Raw genomic sequence first — 7,300 nt, 5'->3', positions numbered from 1 at the left:
AAGCCGTAGAGGAGAAAACGCATAAAAAATAAACTGGGAGAGGATTGGGTGCATTGTCTGCTCACAAAAATCATCCGTAATTTGAATCGTCCATAAGAACTGTGTTCATACTAACGCGGCACGACTGTACATACCAAGTGCCTTCTTCTGGCTAGTTACTCTACTAGTTTCTAACACTCTGACATTTAGTGGTCACTTACTTCATTTTTAGCACTGTACCCTTCATTTTTTCATGTTTTATGGGAGTGTACAAGTAATTGTTTTCGTGTGTAAGTTGTTGGCGCCGAATAATGAGTTTGTTTGCTGTTATAACCTGTGTAGCATACATCATTGTCAAAGAGTGGCTGTGCCAGCTTGTAGCAGTACTGTGGTTTGCTCATAGAATTTTTCATGTTACTCTCTATGCTATTTACTACTTTCAGGTGCACATATCTCTCGAAGTGGCATGTTCAATTATTATTTATTGTTGTTCTCATCAAAAGCACCATGGTGTCGTCTGCAAAAGCAGTCATTATTGCTCGGGAAAAAGGGCTCTGCCGAATGTTATCAAGTGAAGACAATTCAAAATTGTATCGCAGAATGTGACGCACCAAGTAGAATAATTATTGCACCACTATTGTATAAGTAGTGCAGTACCTGTGTATGCAATGAGGGGATAATCGACTGATTCCCTTCTTTACTATTTTTGCTCCAATGACATCTACATACCACACTGTAAAAAATTGCCGTAAATTTTACGGTCAAAATCTATTTTTTGCCGTAAAAAGAACAGGTATGCTACTGTAATTGGAAATACGGTCGAAGTAGTGTAATTAATACGGCATCAATGAAATATGCCGTTATTATGACTGTTATCACGTAAATAAGACAGTAGTGTGCCCGTAATCCTGATTACGGTCAAATGACTGTAGATATTACGGTAGTCTGCCACACTTTCACATTGGATTCCAGTATCTGACATTGTGCTACGCTTGCTGGGAACAGTGAATTTTAATAAATGGCCGATATCTGTACATGTATACATGCATATGGTGGCACAGTGTTGGTATGCATTGTATTTCATTAGATGGTACCAGTTGAAGTTGGTCTGGTGAGCAACTGGAAGTGAGGTGGTGCCAGTTCGAACTGGACCAGTTTACATGTTTGGGGGAAGTTTCGGTTTCAGTGCCATGACCATGGAGGTAAGAAACTAAGGAGATGCCCTAAGCGCCTGTCCCAATGCAAGCGAGCGTGCTGTGACCCGCGCATGGCATTGTGGTTAGTTGCCCACACACGTGACCCATAAACGTCACGGCAAGACGTCATAAAACATGGCGTCCTCCATGTCCGCGGCGTATCTTACCTGAATACAGAGACGAGCTGCGGCCGAATAACTTGTTTCCGCTTTCATAACATATTTGGAGTTCGAAGTTATCACACCCGTTGAAACACAAGATAGATCATCTCAGTGTGGAAGCAATGGATCACTAAATCGCTAGAAGAAATACGTAAGTCATCGTGACATTGCCTGGCTTCTCTTCTGTTTTGCTATTTTGCTGCGATTTATCACGCGGCAAATGTTGAAACAACCCATAACCTTCAAAGTATTGTGCGAATGGACTCCTTGAAGGTAAGGCGTTTGCTGAAGATGAAGTTTGCTAAACTTCAAAGTCTCCGCGCAGACCGCCATAACGCCGAAACATGTGGGGATCACGTGACCGGGCAACTAGATGGGCGTGGTATTGCCAGGAGCGACCGCTAGAGGGGTCCCACGGCCTTCCGATCTTTTAGCCCTCTCCTTAGTTTCTTACCTCCATGGCCATGACATGTTAAAGTTAATGCGAAGTTAAAGTAATTTTATTAGTAGAAAAAAATAATATTTCAATTTTTGGAAAACTTCATTAGCGTTAACGAATGTGATTTTGGAATTCTTATATTTGTATTTTGTGCGTTCCTGCTCCCGTGATGAATGATGCGTTCACTGTGCAACGGTCGCTTGCTTAGCGGCTTGCCTGTACAACGCTTTTTTGCACGTTGTTAGCGTGATGTGTGACATAGGCGTTGGTTTTATAATCGAAAGGATTTGTCTGTAAGTTACGACATGCGACAGTACAATGAGCGCCAGCGGCCGGGCGGGCGGGTGTTACAGGATTACAGCTGGACTACAACTGTGGATACCGCTTTATCGTGAGTACTATGCTTAAGTGCTTTTCCCTTGTGAACCATTTAGAAGTATTCTACTAGAACCTCATCTCTTTGTTCCGCGTCAGGTTCGTGGCACCTGTAAATGCATGCCGTTTTACGAGTAACATGTACGAGTAGCTAGTTAACGTTACCAGCAACTTGTTTCATTCTCATGTTTTTGTCTTTGTATTTCAGAAATGTTGAGAGATTTGCGTGCTCTTTGGGGCCACGACTGCTCAAATTAACTGCACACTCTAATTACATGTTGCAATTGAATGCATATTTACTTGTGCCTTTTCAACTTTCCAGAAACCTTAAGCTGCTTGGGCTCAAAGGAAAATGACGATCCATCGTGTGCTATTAAGAACATCTCACATACTTTGTTGAATGATTCAAGATGACCACAAGGTAGTCGAGCAATGGACCCATCAGCCATGAAATATTATCTATTCCATGTAACTCTGTAGTTCCTCTACTGCTTTTGTTTAATTACATTATAGTTATGCTACATGTACATTAGAATATGTGCAATGTTTGATTACAAATAAAATGTAATTTTGCATTGCAGTTCTTTGGATCTGTCGTTGCTGGGAACAGCGATCCTGCGAAGTGGCACTGGTTGCCTACCAGCTAGCCTCTGTCCGAGCAGGCCACTGTAAGTCAAACCACTTCAACTGGTCCCAGTTCAACAATTAGGTTTGCAACGAGCTCCAGTCGAGACTGCGACGGGTTAGAAACCAGTTCAGATTGGGACTGGCCAGAAACCAGTTGGACCAACTGGTTTCTGGCTGGTCCTAGTCACAACTGGTACCAGTTGGCCCAACTGATTTCTGGTCCCAGTCTCAGCTGGGACCAGTTGAGCTGGAATCGGTTGCACTGGTCCCTGTTCGATAACACAGTTCAACTGGTACCAGTGAAAAAATTTTTGCCTGGGGTACTCCCAGAAGACACGTACTTTCGCCTTATTGCACGCGAAAAGGGAAATGATCCTGTGTACTATTTCCAGTCACCGTTACTTGAAGCTGCTGCCGGCTAAAAGAAGCTGAGCAAGCTCCGTGCGCATATGCCCACTGATGTAACCTGGAGGTAAATTATCTCGCTGATGTGTTAGATTTACTTCTTTGCATACTTCAGTGCTCCAAGATACTGAATGCTAAACCGCTCTGCTGTAAATTTTGTATTCTAGGTGAAAAGATCTAAGAACATGCGTATATGACACATCATGTGCTTCATATGCGTATGACTTGTCAATGTGGTGTTACTTGAACGATGTCATGATTGTTGAACATGTTTAACATGTTCTTGACCCTGCATAATTTGTTTGGTTCCAATCTGTTCCAGCAGAGATGGTCACTTCTGGGCATACCATCCTTCCTGGAAAAGTCGTGTGGAAAGGCATCCAAGACACCCTTGGCCTTGGACCACTTTCTGGAAGAAGATCCAGGAGGGGACATCTCTTTTGCATGGTTTCTCGTGACACTGAGTGAGTATTTCAGTTTTTATCATCAATCAGCATTGCATCACTTTATCATTTCAATCCTTCACTCTGCAGGAGCACTTTTTAACTAGAAACTGATATTATTCCGGCTTATTTCATTTAGCTGTTTGTACTGCTGTTCTTTAGTGACTATAACACATGCTTGTTGCGTTCATAACTTGAATGTCACACCTATGTCTCGAAAGGTAGAACATAAGGAGCTGGTGTCCCTTATAACTTCACATGGAATTAGGGTATTTTGTTGGGTTGGCATGCTGCTTGTCCACCCTTGAACATTAGCATTCCTTTGCAATTGAAATTGTGCCTTCTTACCCACTTAGAATTTGCGACAATAAGTGCATAGCATGGCGGATAATGTTCGGTGTCCCTCTCCTTATTCTTTGTCGGGAACAAAGTCGTTGAGTAATGCAACTGGTGGCTGGCTAGTACGTGTAGCTTCATATCTTAATTCATTGAAAGCTGGGTGACCACACCGGATCAGACAGGGTGGTCCGGTCGACCTCTTCATTCTTTTCTTTCAAACATATTTTAAATCCTTGTTCCTAGGAGGTATATTGGCGCTGAAAGTAGTTGAAAATAATTGGTGGTTATTTTTTAATGTACTGTCATTCAGATGTGGGCATTTCGACCATTGCGCTTTCTATGCAGTTTGACGCCAAGTATCTTCATAACTATTTGACATATTTAGCTGAATTTGTTATCCATGTATTGTCTGGGATGGGTAGCACTGCATACGAAGTTCTGCGGATTGTAAGAAGGTGCATCTTTGATGAGCAAAAAATCGCAAAGTTGCTTCATTTGTAAAATATGGTACGTTTTGGGAACCTCATAACTCGTCCCTCGTTTGTGATACCGGAAAATTATCCACATCATTGCGTTCGTCTCGAAATGCCCTTTCCTCGCATAACAAGTTCATTGCATTGTGAATTATGGCAACGGCCCCAACAGTCCTTTTATGAAGGGCGTCTACGAGAAATGCGTAAAGTCGACAGCGTGTATCCCATATATTCCCACTTGTGACATCGTTCATTTTACTCACAAACATTCTCCGAGAAGACTCAAAACAGCACACACAAAAATTTGCTTCAGGGATGGTCGAAGTTACGTTCGTAACTCAATGTCATTCGCAACGTAATTTCGACCATGTCTGAAGCAATTTTTTTATGTGCTGTTTTGAGTCGTCATGAAGAACGTTTGTGAGTTTATGAGTGGGAATATATGGGATGTGCGATGTCGAGTATACGCATTTTCCGTAGATACCATTCACAAAAAGACCGTTGGGGTGCAATTCGCGATATGATGTAATCGCTATGCGGAGAAAGGTCATTTCGAAACAAACAAAATGATGCAGATTATTTTCAAGCATCACAAGTGGGGGCCGAGTTGTGAGGTTCTCAAAACGTATCATATTTCACAAATGAGCAACTTTGCGATTTTTTATCTCCTCAGAGGCAAACCTTAGGATTCTCAGAGCATAGGACGCAGTGCTACCCACCTGACACAACACTTGAAAACAAATTCAGCTATATATATATATATATCATATATATATATATATATATATCAACAAGATATGTGGCGTTGAACTGCGTAGGAAGTGCAATGGTCGAAATGCCCACATCTGAATGATAAGTCATTAAAAAATAGCCACCAATTATTTTCAACTACTTTCAGCGCCAGTATGCTTCCTAGGGACGAGGCCTTAATACATGTTTGAAAGAAAAAATTAGAGAGGTTGACCAGACCACCCTGCCTGATCCTGCGTGAAATCACCCAGCTTCTGTTTCTCCCTAGCAGTAAGAAAGTGTGGTGCCCTCTGTACGCTGGTGCACCGCGATGCTGTGCTCTGCTTTCCAGAGTATTTATTCATCCAGAATTTAAGAAGCATTACACAGTTGTTTCTTTGTTATGACTATAGTCTAAAAACCGAGTTGTACAGGAAGCCCATTTTGATCACAAAATATTATACTGGTGCGACACAATTGCAGTATGCTGTTTTAAAATGATTAGTGGGTAAAATGAATGCGAGGCAAACGGGGAGGTATCTCTGATCATGATTTGTGTGCGGAACAAAGAAGTCAGTGTTAGATTCAACATGGAAATTGTGTGCTTTCTCTCCCTTTTTTTTTTGTGATGAGTAGTACAGATGCGGGACGTGCATGTGTCAGTATGAAGGACATTAGGGTGCAGCGAATTTATGTGGTACATATTTTATAACAAAACACAAGCACGCAATTCTCTGGTGCATGGTGAGATTAGTGCAGTGATTTTCCATAAACTAAACATCTCATTCCTGCATACATCACCCCTGTCACTAGTCATCAAAAGTAAAAATTTGTACTTGCTTCACTGACGGCATTGCTGATTCTTTCATTTAAGATGTATTTTGTGATTGGAACTACCTATTGAATTGCTTGGCATGTATTTCCTGGAATAATCTCAGTGACATTTGTGATTATACGAGTGAAGCGTGCTTATTTCATAACCAAACATATTCTTCGTTTCAACAATTTTAGACTACATCTATAATGACGAACACTGTAAGGTCATTGCGTCTTCACACAGTCACTCCACATGAAATCATCAATATTTAACAATATTTAAATCGATATATGTACTATCCCAGTATGAGTGAACGTCTTTATGAACAGAATAAGACCTTAAGATATTTCTTCGCTTGTATTGGAAAGCACTCAGCCAGCACCATAAAGGTGCCTGTACTAGTGCCACCATACTGAATGTGTAATGTGCAGAGGTGCGTGCATGTGGACCTGCATTCGAATGGTAGTAACTGTCGTACTACATATCCTGCATTTTCTTTCTTACAGGGGTATACTGTGGATCAGCCCTGCAGTGGCAGCAAGCTGAAGAACACAGCCAGAACCTATGAAGAAGTTCTGGAGATTGTGTCGGAAACAGCACAAGTGTAAGGGAACGTTTTACTTGGTAACCACATACACTTAATATACTCTGCAACTCTAAGATGTTTTTTTGATCGCTGCAGATTCAACAGATGTCACAGATTTTTCAACATTTCTCTATATGTACAATAAATGCTCTGTCCTGTACTCTATGACTTGTGTCACACATTACTGCATGACTTGCAATTCCATTAAAGGAAGACAAACACAAAACACATCCTTCGGTGCTGCTCCCAAATTTGTGAGAATTAATGCACTCCACACTTCAAACAAAACCCGACTCTCTCAGGTGGCCGTGAAAATTACGGGAAAGAGCCGGCAACATAGCTGCCATTAAAATCCCTGTAAATTTTACGGCTGCAATTTTTTGTAAGGCACCGTAATTTTCACGGGAAAAAACAGCATTCTGGTTACATCAAAATTACTGTAAATTTAATGGCAATACTTCTTCCGAAGTGGCCGTAATTTTAACGGGAAAAGTCCGGCAACATAGCTGCCATTAAAATATACGTAAATTTTACGGTAGTTTTTTTACAGTGCAGGATGTACCTGCCAAAGAAAATTTAGGACCGTATTGCAATTTATTGGCCCGCTACAGGAGGGTAAGAAACGGGAAATGCATGCGTGTCAAAGGGACGGACAATCAGATCAGGCCCATTTTCTCGGTTTGGGATCTTTCGACTTATCCCCTTATTGCATACAGAGGTTCCGTTATTCA

General features: G+C 41.5%; 1 long non-coding RNA gene across 1 annotated transcript; it reads left to right on the top strand.

Annotated features, from left to right (window-relative positions):
- The first annotated feature begins 2,517 nt into the window (after positions 1–2,517).
- LOC135383273 (uncharacterized) lies at positions 2,518–3,342 on the top strand. The gene is made up of 3 exons (XR_010419786.1): positions 2,518–2,571; positions 2,732–2,818; positions 3,170–3,342. It is a non-coding gene; the product is annotated as an uncharacterized LOC135383273 (long non-coding RNA).
- The last annotated feature ends 3,958 nt before the right edge of the window (positions 3,343–7,300 follow it).

This window comes from Ornithodoros turicata, chromosome 2 (assembly GCF_037126465.1).
Source record: "Ornithodoros turicata isolate Travis chromosome 2, ASM3712646v1, whole genome shotgun sequence".
NCBI classification, from domain to species: Eukaryota; Metazoa; Arthropoda; class Arachnida; order Ixodida; family Argasidae; genus Ornithodoros; species Ornithodoros turicata.
The sequence above is the reverse complement of the archived record's forward strand: the minus strand, read 5'-3'. Positions and strand labels throughout refer to the sequence as shown.